Genomic DNA, 25,581 nt, shown 5'->3' with positions numbered 1-25,581 from the left:
GGAGTTAAGACTTTACATTGTACAGTGACACATACTCAGTAATCAAATTATAAATGATAAATTAACTTTATCTAGGTAGCATGGCTTAGTGGCAAGAGGGCAGGTATAGAGTCGAAACAAACTGATAAAGCAAGCATTATGAAAATCTGAAGACGTTATAAAAATGTAATGTTCTTTCATTGTCACAAAGAGGTACTTTTAGGTTTGCGGTCCCTATCAACTGAAGGTTTTAATCATAACAAAAAATGATTGTGGAAGAATTTGGCTAAGGCGCACACAATTAGATGATTCCATAGTGCTCAGAATATAGACCGTAATAGTTATTACATTCAAACTGATAGGGGAGAAACAGTCTTTGTTTCACGTGTAGAGGAAAATAAATAGCTCAGAAATCCCCAGAAGCGGTTTTATTTGCACTGCCACACTGCCGGTAGTTGAGAGGGGATCTACATCACCCACCCACCCACCCCTTTCCCCGCCCGCTGCTGTTCCTCCTCCTCTTCTCCTTTTCGGTGCTTGGCTGGAACAGGAGCGCAGCGGACAAACCTCGCTGGCCCGCGCGGCTGAGGACTGGAGGGGGGAGGACACTGTCGCGAGTCGCAGAGTCGGGAGAGGTCGCGCTTCCCAGCAGAGCTGCCCTCAGATAGCTAGGGGCCAGGGGGCGCCCGAAGTGGGTTTAAGATTTCCCCTCTCCCATCTGCGAACTTTTCAAGGTGGGAGAAACTTGGCCCCGAATTTCGGAGAGCTTAGAAGGGCAGAGAAGTTAAAACTAGGGGAAGGGAGAGTACCCGATAGCCAGGCGTGGGTGGGGCAGGGCGCGGTGGGGGTGCTGGGGGCCGGGGATGCTGCGGGGCTGGCGGGCGGACTGGACGTTCGGTGGGGCTGGGAAGAGGCGGCCCCAGCTGGGTTGTTTCGCTTGAGTAGGTGCGGGCGCAGCTTCCCCCTCCCTGCAGCTCCCCCCCTCCCCCGCCCGGAAGGCGGACGGGCTGGGGGGAGGCGCGAGCTGCTCACCCATCCCCGGGGCGGGCGGCGCGCGAGGTTGAGCTAGGAGCTGCGGCAGCGAGAAGCCCCTCTCAGGTGGGGGAGTGCATGCCTGGTAAGTGTCTTTCTTCGCTTTCTTTCCGGAGAGGTCAGTGGCTGGGGGCGCGGAAAGCCCAAGCTCAGGTAGCTCACGGTGGGGCAAAACGTGTCTTGGCTGGGCATTCGGGGACGAGAAGGTAGCACAGCCGGTGCCCCGAAACTGCAAGCCACACGTTTTTGTCTTTTGGTTTTTGTTTTCTCCTACGCTGCTGAAGAGAGCTCCCTTCCAGCAGTTGCCCGGGTTTAGGGACTGGAAGGTGTAGACTACTTCTGGGCTTTTAACTTGGGGCTGAGAGAGTCCTTGACCCGTTTAGCAAATTGCTTACGCCTCAGCCCCAGTAAGGAAAAGGTTGGTTTTGTGCCACCCCGAAGCTGAAGTTCGCAGGTTCCCCTGAAGTAGGATTGTGTCCGAACTCCAGGACTGAGAAGAGAAGGTCAGCCTTTGTACTCCTGGGTCGCTTTCTTTTTCTCGAGTTTCCGATACTGGCTGTTTCTTCTCTCCTTGGGGGTGGGGGGTGGGGGAAGTAAGGAGCTCTGAAGTAGGACGTAAAGTACTAACTCCTTTACCGCTCGGTCGGGTTTAAAGCCTTTCCCCTTCGTTCTTCTCCCTAGAGGTAAGAGAAAATATTTTGCCAACTTTCCCTACCCATGAGGTGTTACTTGAGATAAGAACCCGGGCCTTTGGGGATCTGTGCTCCTTGGGAGGTAATGCTATCTGTAGGCGCGCACACGCACACGCGCGCACACACCGGGGGAAAAATGTGGAAAAAAAAGTTCCAGTAGTCTCCCTTCTGGTAAGGGAGATGATGTAGTGGAAAGAACTCTGAAGATCAGAATTCAAATTTCGGCATCATTAATTACTTCGTGGGTGACCTTGGGCAAGTCATTTAATCTCAGTTCTCTCATCTGTAAATTGAAGGGGTATAATCTTTTAAAGCCTCTTCTAGTCCTAAATCCTGTGATGTAATTGTTTAGAAAAGGCGATATAGGAGAGTGCTGGGAAAGTCGCCACAGATTCCTATAGAAAGGACCGGGGCGGGTCCGTTGCCCCAAAAGAATTCAGACCACACAAAAGTCTTAGTTAAATGTTTCTCTCTTCTTTGTTTCCATTTCAGTTCTGCTTCCGAATGTGGAGCTTTTACATCAAATTTTGCTTTCATCTTATTACGTTGTGCATTTTAGATAGCAACTGTTAGTGTCGTGGAGCTGCCTTAAATATTTGATGGAAGTAAACTGTGTATGAAGCTGAAGTAAAGAAATAAATAGTAGCTGAAGAAAGGTGGAAAGGAAGTATGAGCATAGTGATGGCTTTTGAGTATAATGATATAGGTTTGAATCCTTGCCCTACCATTATTGCTTGTGTGGGGAATAATTTCTAAACTTTTTGGGCTTCAGTTTCTTCATTTCTAAGATGGAAGGTTGCTTTAGATAGGTGGTTCTCAAACTTTTTGTTCTTACCATTTTACAAATAAAAACTAATTTTGAATTTGTAGACTCTTTGAAAAGGTTTCTGAGTCCTCAAGGATTCACTGGACCACACTTTGAGAACCAGTTTAGATGACCTGTCTTTCTAGATTTTACATCTACAATTTCTTCCTCACTTGGCTGTTATTTGTGATAAATGAAACATAATAGCTAATAGGGAAAAAAGTAAAACTTTGTACCATTACTAAGAAAAGTCCTAGCCAAATGGCTATGCTTCAAAATCATGACAATTATTGAATAAGTGAAAAAGCATTCATTAAGAGATTCCAGTGTGTACTGTTTTGCTGTGGGGAGGAGGCTTGAGGTTTAGTTATTTTGACTATAAAAAGGAATAAATTAAATATTTCAGGGGATAGAGATTGTAATTTAGTAGAAGGAAATTGGTCTATAAATCAAGAGAAATGGGTTCTAGTCTATGTGACCTTGAACGATTCATTTAACCTTGATGGGCCTCATTTTCTTCATTTGTAAAATGATCCTTTCAACCTCTTTTGAGGGTACAATAAAATGATAGATATCAAAATGTATCATGTACAAGATAAAATTTAGTTAAATGAGAAATGTACATAGATTCTTTATAGCTTTAATGGATGCTCTGCTTAAAGAAAAATTTTCATTGGTGTTAGAAATAGAATTAATGAAATCCATAATGTTTAGCTGGAAGATGTACATAGAAGAGTCAAAGCAGTGCTAATATAGAATATGATTTAGAACATTCATCATTCATATTATCCAAACAATAAGCAAAGTCCAGTTTTCCCCATCGCTATGTTTTATATGTTAAAGGATAAACTTTGAGAAGTTGCATATGCAACCATATTTTTTTACCTGTTACTATTTCATATACTTAATATACTAGATTGTTTTCATTTAGCCAAACTGAATCCTGTTTCTAGCACAATATCCTATTCAATTTAAGGTTCTTGGATCACTATAAGTGAAATGCTAATATGTCTAACACTACTGCCTGACAGGTCTGTTGTAAAATTAAGTATGAAGTTATAAATGTAGGTCAAAGCATTAAGCACCCCTCATTCAAAGGATAGCTTTTTAAGTTTGACAAAAGCTTCAGTGTTTACTTATTAAGCATTTACTATGTGCCAAGCACTAACATTCATCCTTTAGAAATCAAAATGACTTCTTTGGTATCCTATTAATAAAAGTAATTACTATGTCTTTTCTTTTTGTATTTTTTGGTAGCTTATCCACTAAAAATGCAGTGATATCAAAGTTCCAGGGGCTGTCAGATAAATTTGTTAAAAAAATTAAAGATTAAAAAATTCTCAGAATTGATACTAGAACCTCACCCAAATAATATGTCAGATGAGTAGTTTGGATATTGTTTGAGTGTATTAGCACCAGATATCAAGAAAAAATATATTTCCTCTGAAGAAACTGAGAATTATCTTTATATACAGAAGACATATAAAGTCTAATGTAAACATACTAGAAAAGTATAAAGAATGGAGATGTAACAATACCATCTCTATACTTGCTTAAATAACATTATAGCATTAGTTTAAATGAGAAAAAGATTACTACTGACAAGTGAAATCAGATAATTATATAAGGGAGGTAGGATTATAGTTGGGGCTTTAAAGAGTAGAGACTTCATTCCATGTATGGAAAATGGTGTGAACAAAGGTTATATAGACCTGTACAGGAAAAGAGAATGAATAGTTTAGCTTAGAGAGAAAATAGTGAAATATAAGATTAGAAAAGTAGTTTGGATTTTTGTGAAATATTTTGACTAGTGTTTGAACTTTTAGCTTTCTAAACATTTGTATAGTTGAATTTTTACAGATACTATCTCACATTTTAAACCTTATAACAACCCTGTGATACAAGGAGAAGTATGTTATTCTCAATTTACAGATGAGGAAACGAGATTAAAGAGATTATGACTCTAGGCAAGTAACTTAACCCACTATTTGCTTCAGTTTCCTCCTCTGTAAAATGGGGATAATAATAGCACTTCCCTCCCAGGGTTGTGAGGATCACATGAGATGATAATTGTAAAGCACCTAGCACAGTAGTTGGTACATACTAGGTGCTCTATAAATGTTGTCTATTATCATTATTACCCAATTATTAGCTATTATCATTATTACCCAATTATTATTCAATCTGAGATCTCCAATTTGATTCTTATCTTAGATTTGAGATGCCAGATACCTTGAAGTGATCTCTAGTGCTCTCATTATACCATGCTGCCTTTCTATTACTACCATTTACCAGGGTTATGGTAGAGTGTAAAGTGTTATACTTGGATACTCATATCTTGACTACATCTGCCATTATTGTGACCTTGAAAAGGTCATTTAACTTCATGAGACTTCATTTCTTTATAATGTAATATCAAGGTGTTAATCTCTGAGATCTTTTCTATCTTTAAATCTATTATTCTTCCTATTGGCAACTTCCTAACCAGTCTCCTCAGATGAGAAGATTTCAGATTATATACACTTTTGTGCCTTGAACCCCCTTTCCTGTTGAGTACAGTGTGTCCCCTGAGGAAAGGTAGAGTTTCTTTTATATGCTTCAAAGTAACCACTTCCATCTATATTATCATGAGGCATCTTCTACCTTCTATTGCTAACTCACTCTCTCTACTAGGATATTGGGAATCTCCAGCACAAAGAAGAGCAACCCTCCCTTTGACTTCAGATCTTCTATCTTCTGTTTTACCCATCCTTTAAGGGCAGAAAGTGCCACCTTCTACTTAGTGATGAATATTCTCACATCTGGTCATACCCTTCACATCCTAGTGATTCTGAACTATAGATTATCGTCCAAATCCTATTTACATTCTTACCACCCAATTCCCCATTCACATCCTTCTCAATCTTTCTCCTCTCCCCAGTTCCATCCAGCTCTTCCACTGTATCCTTTGCAATGTTTGTTTCCTAGGTAATAAATTTCGATTCATCTTAACTTTTCCTTCTATCTTCTTCCATTTCCATTCAATTTTCCCATCTGCTAGCTTTTACTAAAATCTGACTTCCTCTGGCCATCCTTTCTAGTACTACCTACACCTTTACTCTTTCTCCTGGACTCACTGGTTGAGAATGGGGAGTTAGGATTCTTTTTGCTCCCCATTGCCACTTCCAGGTTCTCCTCCTTTTTCCAGAATCAATAACCTCTCTTCCTTTGAGATTCATGCCATTCATAGCTACCACCCAGTGAAAATCTTGGTAGCTCTCATTTGTACACCTTCCTTTCCCCCAGGCCACTCTCTTTCCTTCTTCAATGAGTTTGATACCAAGCTCAAAGCTTTTCTCTCCTCCTCAATTCCTTCCTGAATACTTAGGAATTTCAACACACTTAATTCTCTCTCAAAACTCCTAACCATTCAATTCCTCAACCTACTCACCTCCCATGAACTATTCCTTTTTATCACCTTAGCCACACACAAATATGGTCATACTTTTGATCTTGCCATTACCCATAAATGTACCACCTCTTTGTTCAAGAATTCTGAAATTCCCTTACCCAATCATATTCTATTGACTTTTTGCCTATCCTTTTCCTTCCTTTATAAAATCCTACTCTTTGTCCATACTATGATGACCTTCAATCCCTTAATCCCTCAGTTCTGTCCTAAGCCTTCTTCTCAGCACTATCTACTTTTTCTTCTTTTCCCTATCTTGAGCCTGGTGAACCATTCAACTCTACACTGTCATTTTCTTTTGAATCTCTAGTCTTCTAATCATATTGAATTTTCAACTCAGCCAAGCTTCACTTTTGCTCTTACCCATTTGTTGTTGAGCAAAGGTGGAGAAAGTCACTTAATAATTCTGATTGGATCCCTGATGAGTTTTTGTTACTTAACTTCAACTATACCCTCACTGCTGCTGGGCATCCTACTATACTTCTCTAATCAATTCATCACTCCCCCTTTTTTGGAAATAGCTTTTCCAAACCTTTTTATTCCTTTTCAGATCCCTTATGGCTTCCCCTCTTCCCAGTCAATGGAGAACTTTGCTTTGTATTTGAGAACTGTTCACCATGAACTCCCCTTTCCCCTCTCTACTTCCCTTATCAATTCACTTTCTCCCCTTTTTTGGAAATAGCTTTTCTAAACCTTTTCATTCCTTTTCAAACCCCTTATGGATTTCCCTCCCCACCCTCAGCTGACAACTTTGCTCCATATTTGAGAAAAATTTGAGACTGTTTACTATGAGCTCCCTCTTTTTCCCTTTTCTTCTATCACTCAATTGTCTTCTGACACTTTCTACTTTGTCCACTTCACATGATGGGGTGGCCTTATCAAGACTAACCCTTCTACTTGTTTAAGTGGTCCCTTTCCATGCCATCTCCACTCAGAGATTGTCTTCTTTGTCTTCCCTATTCTTTCTCTTATTTTCAGTCTTTCCTTTTCTACTGAATTATTTCCTTTTAGGCTACAAACATGGCCATGTTTCCTCTATCCTGGAAGAAAAAATACATCCTTCACTTGATCCTTTTATCCCTGCTATTGTCCTATATTTCTTTTGCCCTTTATAGCTAAACTCCTGGATAAGTCTACCAACAATAGGTGCTTCCATTGTCTCTTTTCTCACTCTTCTTAATTACTTATTCTGGCTTCCCACCTTATTATTCCACTGAAATTGCTTTGTCCAAAGTTCTATTGACCTCTTAGTTGCCAAATTTAATGGCTTTCTCAATTTTCATTCTCAGCACTCTCTTCTGATATTCTTTTCTCTCAAGATGTTCATAATATTACTCTCTCCTTTTTTCCTTTTTCCTATATGATTACTTTTTTCTGTATCCTACTAAAGATCATGCCCTCTAACCATATGTGTTCTCAGGTTCTGCCTGGGCCCTCTTCTCTTCTTCCTCTATACTACTTTACTTGATGAATTCCATCAATTCCCATGGATTTAATTACCACCTCTATGCTGATGATTTTATTTATTTATTTAATAGCTTTTTATTTACAAGATATATGCATGAGTAAAATTTCAGCACTGACCCTTGCAAACCTTTTGTTACAATTTTTCCCTTCCTTCTCCCCACCCCCTCCCCCAGATGGCAGGTTGACCAATACATGTTATATATGTTAAAGTATCTGTTAAATACTATATATATACACATGTCCATATAATTATTTTGCTCTACAAAGAGAATTGGACTTTGAAATAGTGTACAATTAACCTGTGAAGGAAATCAAAAATGCAGGTGGACGAAAATAGAGGGATTGGGAATTCTCTGTAGTGGTTCATACTCGTTTCCCAGAGTTCTTTCTCTGGGTGTATATGCTGATGATTTTAAAATTTACCAATCCTGCCCCAGTCTCTCTGCGGATATCCAATTTCACATCTCAAAGTGTCTTTCAGATATATTGACCTGGATGTCTAGTAGAAATCTTGTATTTAATATATCCAACTCATTTTCTTTCCCTCTACCTCTCTCCCCATTCCCTGTACTTGCCTATTACTGTAGAGAGAAAAACTATCCTTCTAGTCTTTCAGTCTCTCAGACTAGGAGTCATCCCATATTTCTTGCAATCTCTTGCTCCCCATATATAAGCTGTTGCTTTTGCAATATCTCTTGAATGTTCCCTCTTTTTTCTTCTGGCACTGCCACCACTCCAGAGCAGGCCCTTATCACCTCATGCATGGATTATTTCTTCACTCCAATCCATTCTCTATTCAATCACTAAAATGATTTTCCTAACGCACAGATTTGATCATATGAATTACTACTCAGTAAACCACAGTGGTTTCCTATTTTCTCTCGGACCAAACTAAAAATTCTGTTTGGCATTCAAAGCCCTTCATAATCTAGTCATCTGCTATCTTTCCAGGCTTTCTCACACTTTGCTTCCTAACAGATATTTTATTCAGGGACACTGGATTCTGAGACATGAACAAGATGATCCTGGGATTTTCTTTGACTATCTCACATATCTGTAACTCTTTCCCTGACCTCCCTGGCTAAAATCTACAGGAATCCCCTTCCAACCATCTTAATTCTAGTGCTTTTCCTCTATTAATTATTTTCTATTTATCCCGTATATAGTTTACTTTATATTCTATACGTATTTATTTACATGTTGTTTCCCCCCTTAGATTGTAAACTCCTTGAGGGCAGAGTCTGTCTTTTGCCTCATTTTGTATCCTCAGTGATTTACATAATGCCTGTATATAGTAGGAGCTTAATAAATGTAAATTGATCTATCAATTGATTCTGTGTTAAATGTTGGGTGGTAACTGCCTGTCTGAATTGCTCTACTTTTATTCTGCCACCACTAGGCAAAATATGAGTTTATTCGTTTGTTTCTTCAATACTTCCATCCAGATATTATAGAACAATTCCTTACCTAGAGAGGGACTAAAAAACAAGAATGGTGATATGTTTTAAGGGGAAAGGACAGAAATTTAAATTCAGGGATGTTATAACTTCCCATATAAAAATATATCTGCTTTCCACCTATTCAGTGTTGCTAGTAGTAGTCGTGTCTCAATTTTTGATATTTGTCCTTATATTTCTGTCTACATATTCTTCAGTCCCTGAGGATCCTGAAAATGGATAGATGTGGGTCATGTATTAATTAGAATGTTGATTGCTAATCTGCAGTGGATAAAGTATACCCTAGGTTCTTTTCATTGTAGAACAAGGACACAGAAATGTGTAGAAAAGAATTTTGTTTGACTGAAATTGACCTGGTTTTTCTTACCAGAAATCTTTTTTGGCATCAAAATAACTTTTATAATTCTCCCTTCTGGTTGTGATTTCAAATTTTATCTTATTTCTATGTCCATCAGTCAGTTATTTTTTTCTGACTTGATAATCAATTGATCAAGCAAACATGCTTTTAATTAGTATCTATTCCTTGCCTATTTTGTGCAGTCTCGCTTCAGAATATACATATTTTTAAAAACTCCTGGACCTGCCCTCAAAGAGCTTGTATAATTGGAGAGATTAAACACAGAAAATATTTGGTTAAAAATGCAAGACGTCATATAATAATCAAGTGCACTCACATAATACTACTCTTTCAATCAAATAAAACTTACCAGTTCCCTCCTCTTTGCTATCAATCAATCAACAGGCATTTATTAAGTGCCTACCATATTGCTAGATATGCTTTGAAGTGCTGAAGATACAAAGGCAGAAGTGAAAATTGTCCCAGCCTTTAAATGCATTCCAGTCTTTGTGGGCAGCTTGTGCAAAAGTGCAGAGGTGAGGGATTGGATATAGGACAAACCACAGTAAAGCTAATGAGTCTGGATTGCACTGCTTGAATGGAAGTAACTTAGAATAAGAATGGAAAAGTAGTGGGCCAGGTTATTGTAAAGAGCTTTAAATGTCAGATGTGAGTTTATACTTGATCCTGGAGGTAAAAGGGAGCTACTGGAATTTACTAATTAATACAATAATGTACAAAAATTGTTTCGTAATTATGTTAAGAATTAATTGGAAAAGAGAGAGACTTGAACATGAGAAATCAATTAGGAATATTTTGTCATAGTCTAGGTGAGAGGTGATGAAGGCCTGGACTAGGGATGGTTGCTATGTTTGTGAAACTTAGATATACGAGATGTTATAGAGATAGAAACTATTAGATTTGGCAATTGATTGAATATGTGATAAACTCTGAATGGAGGACATTTGTGGGTGTATTTAAGAGAGTTCATGGTATTTTGTAATTATTAATTCTTGCTCCCTGTCACTGGGTTTTGAAGGAGGGCAGGAAATTCTCCTGATGCTGGAAATCAGTGCAGTGGACATGGTTAGGAAGTCATCTGCTGGGTGATTATAACAGAGGACATTGAAACGTGTTGAAGATATACAGAGAAAGGGAAAGGGAATCAGATACTTGTATGGAGAATGAAAAGTAATATGTATCTATGATAATAGATGTATCTATGATAGGATAGAGAGAACACATTACCCCCCTACCCTTCCCTTCCCCTCCCCACACACATAAAATAAGAGATTTATGTGACTGTGGAAAATGAGAGAATATGAGTCAATGTAAATAGTTTATTTGTCCAGGTGTGGATACCTGACAGTTTTGTGGACTTCTCTGGATATAGGGCCCTGGAGGTTTTCCTTGGGTGAAGCTCAACACAGGGAATGTGGGGAGAGTGGAGGATTAAGGCAAATCAAGAAGATGATATTTCTAGCCAGTGTGTCAAGCCAGTGAGATTATGTGGGTTTTACTAATCTCCCTATATAGTTCTAGGGACAGTATTGACAGAGTCCTGTCAGATGTAGAATATTTAAATGGCAGTTTCAAATTCCAATAGCCTTTCATCAGAAAAGAGAAATTGAGTTAATGTAGAAGTGGGGGACAATGCAGAGGGCTAAGGCAGAAATAGAGCATAAAATGAGAGTGAGAAAGGTTATACTAAATATTCCATTCCCTCTCCTATCAAGTTGGTACAGCCCCCTATTATTAGCTAACTGGGCAATATAGTGACTTATTAACATGTCTTCCTGCCTTCATTCTCCTTTTCCCTTCAATCTGCCTTTCATACTGCTGCTATCAGACTAATCTTTCTACATAGATATGGCCATGCAACTCATTTCCTCAGGTTTTCTATTGGGTACTAATTATGGTTCTGGCTCCACTGATTGACATTCAGGACTCTCTGGAGACTGAAAACACCTTCCCTTCCAACTTTATTTCATTCTACTTATCTATAAATATGATTGTGTTTTAGTCAAACTAGATTTTTCTCTGCTTTCTGGACATAGCTTGCTCGTCCAGCTTGTGCCCCCATGATTTTTCTCATCCTGTTTATTCTTATACCTGGAAACCAACCCCCCAATCTCTTTTCTCCTTCTCACCCCTACCCCATGCTGTTGAATTACTCTTCTTTTAAAGCCTTACTGAAAGGACACTTCTTTCAGGAAACTTCCCTTATTCCCTCAGTTGATAATGCCCAGCATGGACCTCTACTTCAGAGGCTCCCCAACTTCCTTCAAAGCAGTTCAATTGCTACCTTTGACACTAAACCTTTCCTACCATCTCTCTGACAAACTGATATTTTGCTCTCTCAAAATTACTTGTGTTCCTTTGTATATACTTGAAGCTTTTCAGCTCTTTTTTTGCTGCAATATTCTTTTCAAGTTCACAGTTATCATCAGGCCACAAGGATTAAGATTAATAATAACTTACACTTATATCATACTTTAAGGTTTGAAAAATGCTTTATATACATGATGCCATTTGATCTTCACTTGTGAGGTAAGTTTTGTCATTATCTCCATATTACAGTTTGGGAAACTGAGATTGAGACAGGATTACAAAGCTGTTAAGGGATCTAGGATTCAAACCTGGGTTTGTCTTACTCCAAATGCAGTGCTTTGGTCACCATAAAAAACCATAATAAGGTGCTGATTTTTCTTTATCTGCATATGAGTTCCATTAAATATTTTCTTTCCACTTCCACAATCTATTTTTAAAATAATAAATACTATTTTTAACACAATAAATGCACCACTGGGATTTTTGAAATTCCTATTTACCTGTGATTTACAATGCTTGGGATGGGACTTGTGAAGTAATGATAACATACTATTTTCTTTCACTGAATCTGAGGTCTTTGTTTGATGAACATGGCAATATTTAGCTTAAACAGCTCTGGGTGGTAAAAGTTGGCCAAGGCTAAAGGATAATCTATCTAATATAATTTGCTAGGGAGAGGCACTTTTTGGTTGTAGATTATAGGGAAAGCAATCTAAGAAGAGTCAGATGTTTCTAGACACCCTAGGTTTTTTAAATTTGTTTTTGTTGAAGTAATCAAGGTTAAATGACTTGCACAGGGTCATATGGCTAATAAATGTCAAATGACTGTTAGATTTGAACTCAGGTTCTCCTGACTTCTAAACCAGTGTTCTATGATGCCCCCTAGCTGCCCCATTTCTAGGCAATCTGGATGAACTGATCCAGGGAGCTGTATAAATGGCTTCAGAAACAATCTTAGAAAGATTCTAGAATATAGATAGAGTCATTATGTGATCCATAATCCATTTATAAATCATTTAGATGAGGTAAAGCAATGCTAAAAAAATTCTTATATGACAGAAATTTCATTCTTTGCAGCATTCATAAAATCAAGATAAGGCATCTGAACTTATTTTTGAGTATTAACCCTTGGAATTGTTTGATTTTTCGTTGTAAAGGATATTACTGTATCTAAACAGCTCTTGGAAACAACTCTTCCTCTTTTCTTTTCAAATATTATAAAAGCATTGTGACAATGGTGTGATAGCAAATCATTTTCAATTCATTTCAACACATTTATTAAATGCCTATTACTTGTAAGGTGTTGAGAATAAAAAGACTAACATGAAATAGCATTTGTCTTCAAGAAACTGATATTCTACTGGAATGAAATAATATGTACATCTTTAAATAAATAAGTAAATAATGAAAGTAACTTTTAGTTAAGGGATGGTGATGATGTGAAAAACATTTAAAACTAGTGACATTGAGTCAAATGTGGGATATCATATACAGAGAATAGCAGGTAGATTAGTTTGCTGGAATATAAAGTAAAATCAGTCTAATATAAGTAAAATAAAGTAAGTAAAGATGTAGATCATAATAGTTAAGGAGGTTGGGTATCTTTGTAGTTTCTTAAAATTGGGCTGTGTTGTCTTTAAAATGCATTTGCAACACAAACACTTTTAAATGATAATGATTCTTTTAGAACTTTGTTTCATTTGTAAATTTAAATTGATTTTATATTAAATTAATTCAATATACAATACATGAGGAGATTCTAACTTATTCTGTGTTTGTGATTTGCTGAGGGGCTATAGAATATAATGTTTTAGTAGATTTAAAGAAGACAAGTACAATGAAAAGAAAATTAGATTTGGATGAGATTAGATTAGATGCAGGTTTAAATCCTGGTTTTATTATTTCCTCTCCAAATTTAGTTTTCTTTTCATTCTAACTCCATTTCCTCATCTGTAAGAAGAGGGGAGTAGTAGTTTATATGACTAATTAAGTTTCTTCCAGCTCCAAATCTATGATTCTATTTTTTAATTTTGGAGTTAAAAATGTTACTGTTAAGACTTAGTAAATATGTATTAAATGTTTTTAATTGTTTAAAATATTTTCATTGGCAATAATTATTATTTGTTACCGGCTATAAGAACTTTGCCCAAATACTTAAAAGATCTACGCAAATCAGAACCAATTTTCAATGGGAAATTTCTGCATAAAGATGATAATATTTTGTGTCTATCTACATTGATATACTACTTATTTTTGACATTTGATCATTTATTCCTTTACATAATTAATGTATATATATACACATATACATATATGTATTCCACCTAATAAAAAGACAAGTTCTTTGAGCCAAGAACCGTTTAAGAAATTTAAATTCATTATGTTTATTATTCTGTGTTTACTACAAACATCTTTGGCATTCGGGGACTGTATCACACCAGAATCCTTAGAAAGTAACTTTGCTCAGGACACTTTGTGAATCAACACCCCTTCAAAACCATAATTCATGAGTCTACACCAATGTGTGATTTATTAATAAAAATAACAATAGCTTTTTATTTTTCAAAATACATATAAAGATATTTTTCAACATTCACCTTTGCAAAAACTTGTGTTCCAAGTTTTTTTCCCCTTCCTTCCTCCCCCTCCCTAGACAGCACGTAATGCAAATATGTTAAATATGTGCAATTTTTTCTATACATATTTTCATATTTATCATGCTATGCAAGAAAAATCAGTTCAAAAAGAAAAAAAATGAGAAAAAAAAAACAAGCAAGCAAACCACCACAAGAGAAAAAGGTGAAAATTCTATGGTGTGATCCACATTTAGTTCCCATAGTCTTCTCTCTGGATAAAGATGGTTCTCTCCCTCATAAATCTATTGTAATTGCCCACAATCACCTCATTGTTGAAAAGAACCAAGTCCATCACAGTTGATCATAACACAGTCCTGTTGCTGTGCACAATGTTCTCTTGGTTCTATTCACTTCACTTAGCATTAGTTCATGTAAGTCTCTCTAGGCTTTTTTGAAATCAACTCATTGATCATTTCTCATAGAACAATAATATTCCATTACATTCATATACCATAATTTATTCAGCCATTCCCCAGTTGATGGGCATCCATTCAGTTTCCAATTCTTGCCACTACAAAAAGTGTTGCACAAACATTTTTACACAAGTGTGTTCTTTTCCCTTTTTCATGATCTCTTTGGGATACAGAGCCAGTAAAGCAAGGTTTGTATCATTTTAAGGACATGGAACATACTGACTTAAAGCAAAGAGGACATTTAATAAAATAACATAAATTAAGTGATGATGAAAAATCCCATTGTCCTCTCTTCTATTCCTACAAAGGATAAATTTTCCTTAAAGTTAACATATTATCAATCACTCTGATATACATATGGTTGTCAGTTATTCTCTCAAGGGCAATTTATTATTGAACTCTACTACCATTTGTAGGGATACAGAATCTAATAAGCCACTTGCTAGTAAGGGAGGTTAAAGATCTTTAGTGTGTAAACAAAGCTGTGACCCTATACCCAACTGGGTGCAGTGAGCAATAGCTAGCAGATTACCAGGCAAAGAATAAGTTTTTTCTTTGGTGCTGATTCTAACTTGGGTTAGAAAATTCCTTTTAACCTTTGCCAAGACCCTAATTGTTAGTCATTCTGCATCCCTCAAACTCATTTTGGACACTCCAGCCAGTAAAAACCACACTGGAGTTGTGTGGTGATAGAATTACAAGGCTTTCCTTGGCTTTCATAATACTACTCCTTCATTGCCATGCAGATAATTCTAGGGTCAAGAACAAAAGGGCTGTATTGCCCCTCCTGTCTAACACATCTGTCTTTCCTTAAGTTTACCGCAGGATGTCCACCTGGCGTGTTAATGTGCTAGTACCCTTCCTCATTTTCTTCTGCTATTGTGAAGATACCAGTGAAGAAATTGGGCTATCTATCAGTTATCCCCCAAAGACCAGCCCATTTTCTTTTGTGATTTTGTATTTCCTTAATGACGTCTTGACATACACTTCTGGGAAATTCTTTGTTTGATATGTATTAGAGCCTACTCACACCCACCATGTGCCTCTCCTTTGCCCTTCCAGTAATATTTGTTTTTAATTCTTCAGAGACTATGCTGTTCCATGACTCACAACCTTACAAGATTGTATCAGATAGCAGGGATAGGAGGATGACCATAATGATCTCTACTATGTAATAGAGCTTCATGGGTCACCAGACTCACTTCTGATTTCATCTTCAGTTAATACCTGACTTTTCCAAGATCTAGAGTAACCCAGTAGTATTGAGTAATAATTGTAATAATGATAATAGAAGCCAGAATATATATTATTGTTATTTAGTCATTTTTCAGTCTTGACTCATCATGACTCGATTTTTTTTTGTCAAAGATAATTGAAATAGTTTGCCATTATCTTCTCCAGCTCATTTTATAGATGAGGAAACTGAGGCAAACAGGGTTAAGTGACTTGCCCAGGATCACACAGTGAATAAGTATATGAAGCCAGATTTGAACTCAGAAAGTTGAATCTTCCTGAGTTCAAGCTCAGCACTCTATCTACTATACTACCTGCTGCCAACAATTATATAACATGTGCCAGGCAATTTCAAAGTACTTTACAAATACTATCTCATTTGATCCTTAAAACAATCCTGGGAGGTAGATTCTATTTTCCCTACTTTATAGATGATGAATTAAAGGCAGAAATAAGTAACTTGTCCATAGTGATCTAACTTGTGTCTCTGGTTGGATTTGAGCTCAGATCTTCCTGACTTTAGGCCCAGAGCTCTATTTACTGTACCACTTACCTTCTTCAAATAATTAATGATACCTTTAATAAAATTTCAACATATTTCACATATTCAGCTAAATTCAGAGTCCAATTCCAAACTTCCTTGCTTCCAAGCTTTCTATGATATCCTCCAAGCTCACCCTCTTAGCTGAGGACCTTACCTTGTACTTCACCATTATTTCACTTTCTATCTCCTCTTTTACTCCAATTTATAATAAAGAGGTGGCCTTTATTCTTGCCAAGGTCAACCCTTGCACAAGCAAACTTGATCCATCTTGTCCCAATAGATTGATTATTTCTACTTTCTAATCTTCAATCTCTCCTTGTCTAATAACTCTTTCTTTTTCTTCTATAAACATACATGTCTCTCATCCTTAAAAAAATCCTTTCTTTTGTTCCTACCACCTCTGATAGTTATTGTCCTATCTCTTTCTCTCCCTTAGTGGTTAAACTCCTTGAGAGACCCACGTATACTCCCTGCTCTCACTTCTCTCCTCTCACTCAATTCTAAATCCTCTTTGATATGGCTTCTGCCATTGTCCAACTTAACCTGCTTTCTCCAAAGTTACCAATGATTTCTAATCTGATGCATTTTCTCAATTCTTATCTTTTTTGATCTCCCTGCAGCATTTCACACTCTTTATCATCTTCTTGTTCTCTAACTAGTTTTTTCTCTTTTGGTTTCTGTGACACCATGCTGCTTGGTTTTCCTTCTCAGTCTCCTTTGCTAAATCTAATCTGTTTTCTGACCATTAACTGTGGGTGTTCCCCAAGACTCTGTCTTGCCTCCTCTTCTATTCTCTCATTTGATGATCTCATTTCCTATTTGTTCAATGGTCATTTCTATGCAGATGATTCTAAGATCAATATATCCAATCTAATTTTTCTCCTGAATGTCAATTCCTAATTACCCATTGTTAATAAGATATCTTGAATTGTATGACCCATATGTATCTCTAGCTCAACAAATCCAAAATGGAACTTACCTTTCCCACGAAGTCCTTCTCTCTTCTGTACTTGCCTGTTACTTCAGAGGATTTCATCATTCTCCCTATCTCTAGATCTCAGTATCATCCTTGACTTTACTCATTCACCTGTTACATCCATTCAGTCACTAAATTTTGTTGTTTCTATCTTTACAAGATCATGTCTCTATTCGGCTATCTTTTTTTTTTTTCTATGGTTATTCAGTCACCTCAATGAAGTGTGACTCTTCATGATCCCATTTGGGGTTTTCTTGGCAGAGATACTGGAGTGGTTGGCCATTTCCTTCTCTGGTTCATTTTACAGATGAGGAATTTGAGACAGATCAGAGTTAAGGGACTTGCTCTGGATCACACAGGAAGTAAATGTCTGAGGTCAGACTTGAATTCAGGAATATTGCCTAGTTCTCTATCCACTGTGCCATCTAGTTGCCTCTCAGTTAACTTTGGTTGCTTCATTTTACCTTTAGTATAAAACATGAAGTCCTCTTTTAGTATTTAAAGCTCTTCCATCATCTGGTCCCTTTCTGCCTTTCCAGTCATATGCTTTGAATACTCCATGAATCATTTACACTGGCCTATTTGCTATTCTTCTTACATGACACTTTATCTCTTATCAAAATCTTTTCCCACTGGCTGTGCCCCATGTCTGTAATACTTTCTCTTCTCATTTGTGTTTCTTGGAATCTCTGTCATCCTTCAAGATTTAGCTCAAATAACAACTATAATAATAGCCAGATTTTCTGTAGTGATTTAAAGTTTGCAAAGTGCTTTACAAATATTAGCTTATTTGGGTCTCACAATAATCTTAGGAGGTAGAAAATATTATTATCCCATTTTACAAATGAAAAAACTGAAGCATACAGTGGTTACATGATTTGTGCAGGGTTACATAGTAAGAGTCTGAGGGAGGTTTTGAACCAAGGTGTTTTGACTCCAGGCCTATGGTTGTATTTATTGTGCTACTTCACTACCAATTTTTTTGCAGTTTCCTGACTTCAAGCTGCTAGATTTTCCCCTCTCTAAGATTACTTTCATCTACTCTATACTTAATTGTACATACTTATTATTTACATGTTGTTTCCTTGCACTAAAAAATAAGCTTTTTGAGGGCAGGAACTGTGTTTGCTTTTCTTAGTATTGTCCTCTACTTTTTTCCTCCCCCTGCCCTTTCTGCCCTTTTGAATAATCCCTAGAACATAGTAAAGAAATAATAAATGCTTGTTGATTGTGATTGTTTCATCTAATATTACTGATTTATTCAACTGGAGAAGACCCCTTTCTAAATGGTAGTGATCAATATTACTATATGACATTACAGTTAATGAATACACAAGTTAATATTAAAATCAATCATAAAAAATACAAATAAGTATCTAAAATGTTTTGGATGTAAGAAAAATTATAACCAATGTCACTTCAGCACTTTTCTGTAAGTTTAGATGAATTATCTTCATACTTGAGAACAATTCTATTCTATTTAGTTCATTCAAAAAAATCAAAATCTTTTTGAAGAAAAGGAAAGAAGATCTCTCTATCTTTTTTCTCTGTCTTCTCTAATTTATCTCCAGCTTTGAGAGGAAAAAAAAATCCCTTTTGCTTCTCTCAAGCTCTTATTCTTGTTTCTTTCTAGACATATTATTTGTAAAATTCTCTCTATAATATGATTTCTTCATAAAACAATAGTTAAGATAGGTCTAACAGAAAAAATTTTGTCTTTTTCATAAACGCGTCATAGATCCATGTTAAAAAATAAACTTTTCCTGACTCCCTAGAGCAAAGTACCTAATAGCATTACAATTACAGCTATAATTCCCAACTTTTCTGCTCTTAAAAGAAAATGAAAGTTTCTGTAAGTTTTTGTAGACGTGATGAAATAGGAATTACAACATATTTTACATAATTGAACTTATCAAATAAGAAATATCAACCAAAAAAAAGGTTCCATCATAAATCCACATAAAATACCATTATATTTGGCTTAAAAAAAAACAAGAGAGTTATAGACAGCATGTATGGTGCTCTGGTTCAAATGTTCTTGACCTGCATTACTGCATATTCATCTTTGTATATTTTCTTTTAATGTTTTTCCTTTTTTTTTATGAGTGCAAAATTTCACTATATTAATATATCAGTGTGGTTAGCATTCTTTAGTCGTCCACATTAGTATTTTATTTTAGATGTTTTATATATAATGTATATATTCTACACACAAAGTATAACAATCTTTTTTGTTTTTGTAATATCTTTGAAACGAAGTTCTAGTAACAAGATTATTGAGTCGATGTATGTGATCAACTTTAAAATTCTTACATATTGCCACATTGCTCCCTAAAAAGTATTTACTAGTCTCCACTTCCATCAACCATGTAATAGTGTTTTAATTCCTTGGTTTAGTGGAATAACATTGGATTTAGAATAATTTGTTGTCCCAATGTGTCCAATTCTTTGTGATCTCACTTAGGATTTTCTTTTTCTTCTTTTCCCCCAAGGCAATCAAGATTAAGTGACTTGCCCTTGGTCATACAAGTAGTAAGTGTCAAGAATCTGAGGCCACATTTGAACTCAGATCCTCCTGACTCTAAGTCCAATTGGGGGTGCTTTCTTAGAAAAGGTACTAGAGTAGTTTGCCATTTCCTTCTGTGGTTCATTTTACAGGTGAAAAAACCAAGGCAAATCTAATTAAGTGTGTGGCTGAGGGTTACAACAGTTAGTTGAATTCAGGAAGATGAGTTTTGCAGTATTGCCAACAGTGAGGTTTTTTAAAAATAGTTTTTGATACATTCCTCTCCCCCCAATTTAATACAATAAAGCATTTCTTAAAATAACCAGTCCAATGATCCACTCTTACAAAAGGAGGCATGTTTTTATTATTGGTTTTCAGAGGATCAGAGTTCAATTTCCCTTTAGTGTTCTTTTCATCTCCATAGTTGTAATTTTTGTGTGCTTGTTAGCACAGTGCCTAAAACATGATAGGTGCTACATCAATGCTTATTCTCTTGTTCCTGCCCTTCTTGGTGTTGATTTTAAGTATATCTTATTATTATGTAATTTAAAATTTTGTCACATGCAAGCTGTATTTTCTTCAAAAATTATCTGTTTATCATTGCTCTATGGCAGCATCTGTGTGTATATGAATGTATGTATGTAGATAGCTATGTATGTAAACAGTGTGTATATGTGTTTGTTTTTAGTGCCTTATGTATACACCTATTAATTCTTTTAAAATCAATTAGTTTTTTATTTAATGTATTTTATGACAAATATTTTCCCAGTGTGTTTTGTCCTTTTTATCTTGCAAAATATTATATTTTAATATAATCAGACTCCAATATTTTCTTTCATTTGTTTGCTTAAAAGATTCCCTTCAATAATATATAATTAGATAGAATTCCAAACTCACCTGATAACAGGACAAGCAGATTTGGTTAAAAAAAAATACAATCTCAGAAAAGCCTATAAAATATGTGAGGCTTCCTCAAAAGGGATTAAGCAAGTGGGGTTTAGGATTAGTCCAAAGGATCCTGGACAAGACTCCCAAGTAAAACATTAAAACTTCTAGTTTTTAAGTGGAGATTCCTCTCTCTCTCTCTCTCTCTCTCTCTCTCTCTCTTCTCTCTCTCTCTCTCTCTCTCTCTCTCTCTCTCTATCTCTGTATAACCTATGTTATCTACAGGAATTTGTCCATTTTTCAGGACAGCCCTGCCATCCCCTCTGGCACAGAGAGGTGCTTATACTCCAGGTGGCATATTGTTTGTTAGCACCTTGTTATCGGATCAGCACCTTATACTTTGACTATACTACATCTGGACTGGGTGTGAGAGGAGGAAATAGGAAGTAAAATATCCTCCCTTCTTCATATAATTTGATTGATCAAGGAAAGAAAACAAAGTTAGAATACCAAGAAGTTGAAACTATACTTCAAAAATAAATTGTATGTCAAATTTGTAAAAGGAAAATTCAGCAGATGCAAAATTAAAATGAAAAATTCATTGTAAATTATTTTTCCTCAAAAGTAGCCAATAATAGACTAAGTCAAAATTTAAATTCATGATGTAAAAAAAATTAATTAACATAAAAAATTAAAACTAGTGCAAATACCTTTAATGTATGCAGCAAGAATGCAGTTTTGTGTAAAAACAAGCAGTATGAAAAAAATAAAATGAACTGTATCTCCCAAAATAAAAAGTAGAATACACACCTACATATATGTGTACAGATGTATATAGGCACATGTGTATACACAGTGACAAGTTAAAGAAATTGATAGACTCGATTTCTTACATATTATTTCAAATTTATGTTAAATCACTCAGTTTTTCTTTTGGGCTTCAAATGTGTTCCTAATGTAAATATGTACTTAATATCTAAAAATGACTTAAGATTTCAGTTTTATACTTAAAATTTCTAAATGCTCAGGTATCAGCAGATAGTCTATACATTTAACAAGTAATAATATATAAGGATCACATAATACCTTAAACAGGCGTTTTAGTGTGTGACTATAATAAAATCCTATTAAAATGGAATTTGAATAATTGGGACAAATGATCTGGGTAAAAATTTATTTTTAAAAGATATTTTCTAAGTAATATGTCAAAGGACTTATTATCTAATTAAGAAATTAAACTAGTTTAAAGCATTTTAGAAATAACCATTTGAGTTTAATGTAATATCAAGGCTTCCACTATGTGTAGGGTGCTTTGATACAAATCAATCTTCTTTAAAGCAGAACATTTGTTAAGTTATACCAGACTAATTTTGTTCAGGGTTAGCCCTGTAATCAGGGAACTGAAAAGTTCTTTAAAAATCACAGGGTGACTCCTTCATTCTACAGATAGTAGTAACTGAGGCTCACAGTGGTGGACAAGAAGTAACTAAAACTCTGGTCAAGTTCTTAGACCATTATTTCTTCTAGTTTATCTCTCTTCCCCCCCCCCCCAATATTTGAAAGGTATGACATTTTATTTATTTTAAAACATCCTATGGGTCATAGTTATGCTAACTTAAATTTTTGGTTTTTTTATTCATGTAATCTGAATCAATGAAGTTTTATTGAATAGACACAAAAATATTTAGGAAGAGATGATAAGGGTATTAATAATACTTGTACATTTTGTTTATTTCATGTATAGTTTAAATTGACAATAAAAGTATTATCAACTTGAGATTTTTGCCTGCTGCAAGAGCTGATTGAATCATTCCTAAATTTAAACTACATATGTTGTCCTGTATTTTTTTTTTGCCTTTAATCTGGAAGGCCTTGTTCATGACAGGAATTACAGGAGAAATTCTAGTCTGAATTGTATACTATTATCTGAACCTCTTTTGTGAAAGTACTTTTATATTTTTAGCTATGATTTCCTGGTAGATCTTCACGATGTATCAAATGACAGACCTTTTTGGAAATGTGTTGCCAAATGTCTCCCAGGAAATTTTTATTTAATAATCTCTGATTTCAAAATATTTACAAAAAAATTCTGCTTTTTCTTCATTAAATCTCAATAAAGTCATGTCTCAGAATTCTAGTGAAGAAGTCAAAAAAATCTTTAAATATGTAGAACAAAATGCAACTCAACTCCATAGTTAGTTAAGGATTCTTATCTGTACAATACCATGATTTTTTATTACCTTATTTGCAATTCATACTTTTAAAGAGTAGCTAACTCTTTTAAACATCATAGTCTTAATTTGACATCATATTTTTTGTCTCATGTCTTTCATTCCCTGGAACACTTTACAGATTGAATTTTAAAAGAGTGACATCCAGAGAATTAGGTCCAGACAGACTACAAAGGAGAGAGGTTAATGGTTTACGGGTCAACTGTTTGCTTCACTCTTCCTTTGGCACAGAAGGCCTCAGGTAGATAAATGATTAACTTAAAAAAGGAACAGGCATTGGTTAATAGGATATAACTATAATATGTAAATAAGATGGGAAACCTCTTGAGATCTTTAGTTGAATTCTTAGAGGTTCTAGAACAGTCATTCCTAAATTTTTTAATTTTAACAGCTGGCTAGTGAACTTTTTGAGGAGTGATTTAATCATCTCTCTCAATTTATTTCCTTGTAAGTGTGTGTTGTATGGGAGATATTATTTTTCAAACAAAATAAGTACACTTTGTTGAGATAATAAGAGACATCTTTAATATTATAGGAAATCCAGGCCTACTAATTACTGTCCTAAAGGTTGACCTGCTTTTAAATACTTCTTTTTAAAACTAAAAGCATGACTGGAAATGTTGAAATTTTTAGAGAGCAAAAAAAAAAAAAATTAATACTAAACCAAGTAAACATACCTAAGAGGTCACTGGTAAATAACAGTGTTATGCAGGTTGAAAGGATTATGTTTTAAGTGTCTAACTTCATTTCACAAAAGAAACCTCAAAGAAGCTTTCACCTATTTAATTAAGAGAATATTTACTTAAATTAACTATTCAACAAACTAGCTTCTAGAATTTTTGCATGTTCTTTTTTTCAAAACAGTACAGTCAGTGTTTCAGGTGGGCTGGAGAGAGAAGGAGTGGGCTTCTGGTTTTTTGGAAATTTTAATTCTACTCCTCCACTTCTGAGCAGGTGCAAACAAGCTATATGATGTCACTCCTTCTTGTTCCTCCTACTTGCTCCTCTTACCTTTCCTCTGCCTTTCCTTTTTTTTCTGCTAAATTTCCTTCTACAGGGGTTAAAAATCTATAACTGCAATTTCTTGATGCCTACTAACCAGTATTTTTTGAGTCAATGTATTTTTGGTAAAGTCATGGCAAGTGTAAACCTCATAATAATGTCTTCAGTTTATATTTGACTTCTTTTGAAGTGAGTCATATCCATCTGGAAATTCAGCTGAAAAGTATTTTTAAGGCTTTTGATAGCAATCATTCTATTAAATTCTGTCATATTAGTTAATTTTTATGGTCTTCAGAAATTTCTAGAGGATCTGACAAATGGAACAAAAAAAAGTTTGGATTTTATAGCAAAAGAGGACTCATGGACATATAGATAAGGAACCAAGATTTATATCTGTTGTTTGAAGGCATAACAGAAAGTGTATTAAGTTTGGATTAAATAACTGGATTCTGATTCTGGATGGTTCTTGGGCCAAACATATCATCTTTGGTCTGCAGTTTGTTCATCTGTGTTCTAAAGAGATGAGCCTAGATAATCTCTAAATCCCTTCAAGATCTAAAAGTTGGAAGGCAGTTAAGTTTCACAATAGGTAAGATTGTGGGGAAAATAAGGTGGGGAATGAGTTCAAATTCTGCCTCAGACATTTAGCAATGTAATCCTGGGTAAGTCATTTACTTTTTTCAGCTTCAGTTCCTTCCATTTGTAAAATGGGAATAATAACATCTAAGGATATACAAGTAAGTGCTTTGTAAATCTCAAAGTGCTATATACACAGTAGCTATTAAAAGCTATTGAGTCTTGAATCTGTAGCTCTACAAGATATTCTTTAAACAGATGTTATCATGAACTTAATAAACATTAACAAGAATATTTCAATACACAAAAGTCAATAAAAATGGGATTTTATGCGAAATTATGAACTTCTTTTATGTTTAAACAAATATTCTCTTGTTTAATATGTTTAAAATGATAGGAAATCTGAACCTACCAATCACTGTCCTAAGGGGATGGCATTTTAAAAAATACCTTTAAAAAAAATGAAAAGTTGTTTTTTTTTAAAACAGACATTTTCCATTCTATATATAGCTTGTTTCATTTCAGTATATTCATTTCAGAATTTCTAATTTGTTCAGAATTATACCAAATTCAAATTTGATATAATTCACTTCCTTATCTATGTTGGTTCACTTCTATACTTTTTATAAGAAGAAATAGGATAAGTGGGACTTTATTGTTGCCAATCTTTTAATTTTTATATCATTAACTATATATACATTGTCTCCAAAATGTTTCCCTTTTGTTTGATAGAAAACATTTTCATATTCTCCACAATTTCATTAAGTATATTTTCTTCCAGTATTTTGTATATGTAAACATGTAAATGTTTAATATCTTCCCATGTCTCTTTGAAATAATTTATTTTCTAAAATTTTTATAGCACAATACTTTTCTATCATTTTCATATACCACAAATTATTCAATCATTTCCCAATTGATGGGATTCCCTTTAATTTCCAGATTTTTGCCATCCCAAAAAAAGTGGCTATAAATATTGCTGTACATATAGATAATTAAGATTTCTTGAGAACTTGAGAACTCTTTGTTAC

The 25,581-nt window shown here is 35.2% G+C and overlaps 1 protein-coding gene across 1 annotated transcript in view; it reads left to right on the top strand.

Moving 5' to 3' along the window:
- The first annotated feature begins 614 nt into the window (after positions 1 to 614).
- Positions 615 to 25,581, top strand: part of PLAGL1 (PLAG1 like zinc finger 1) — a 141,129-nt gene continuing 116,162 nt past the window's right edge. Inside the window, exon 1 of the mRNA XM_051997892.1 lies at positions 615 to 713. The gene's annotated coding sequence lies outside the window, so the exon portion shown is untranslated. The remainder of the gene's footprint in view (positions 714 to 25,581) is intronic.

This window comes from Antechinus flavipes, chromosome 4 (genome assembly GCF_016432865.1).
Source record: "Antechinus flavipes isolate AdamAnt ecotype Samford, QLD, Australia chromosome 4, AdamAnt_v2, whole genome shotgun sequence".
Taxonomy (NCBI): Eukaryota; Metazoa; Chordata; class Mammalia; order Dasyuromorphia; family Dasyuridae; genus Antechinus; species Antechinus flavipes.
This window is presented reverse-complemented; position numbering and strand designations above follow the sequence as displayed.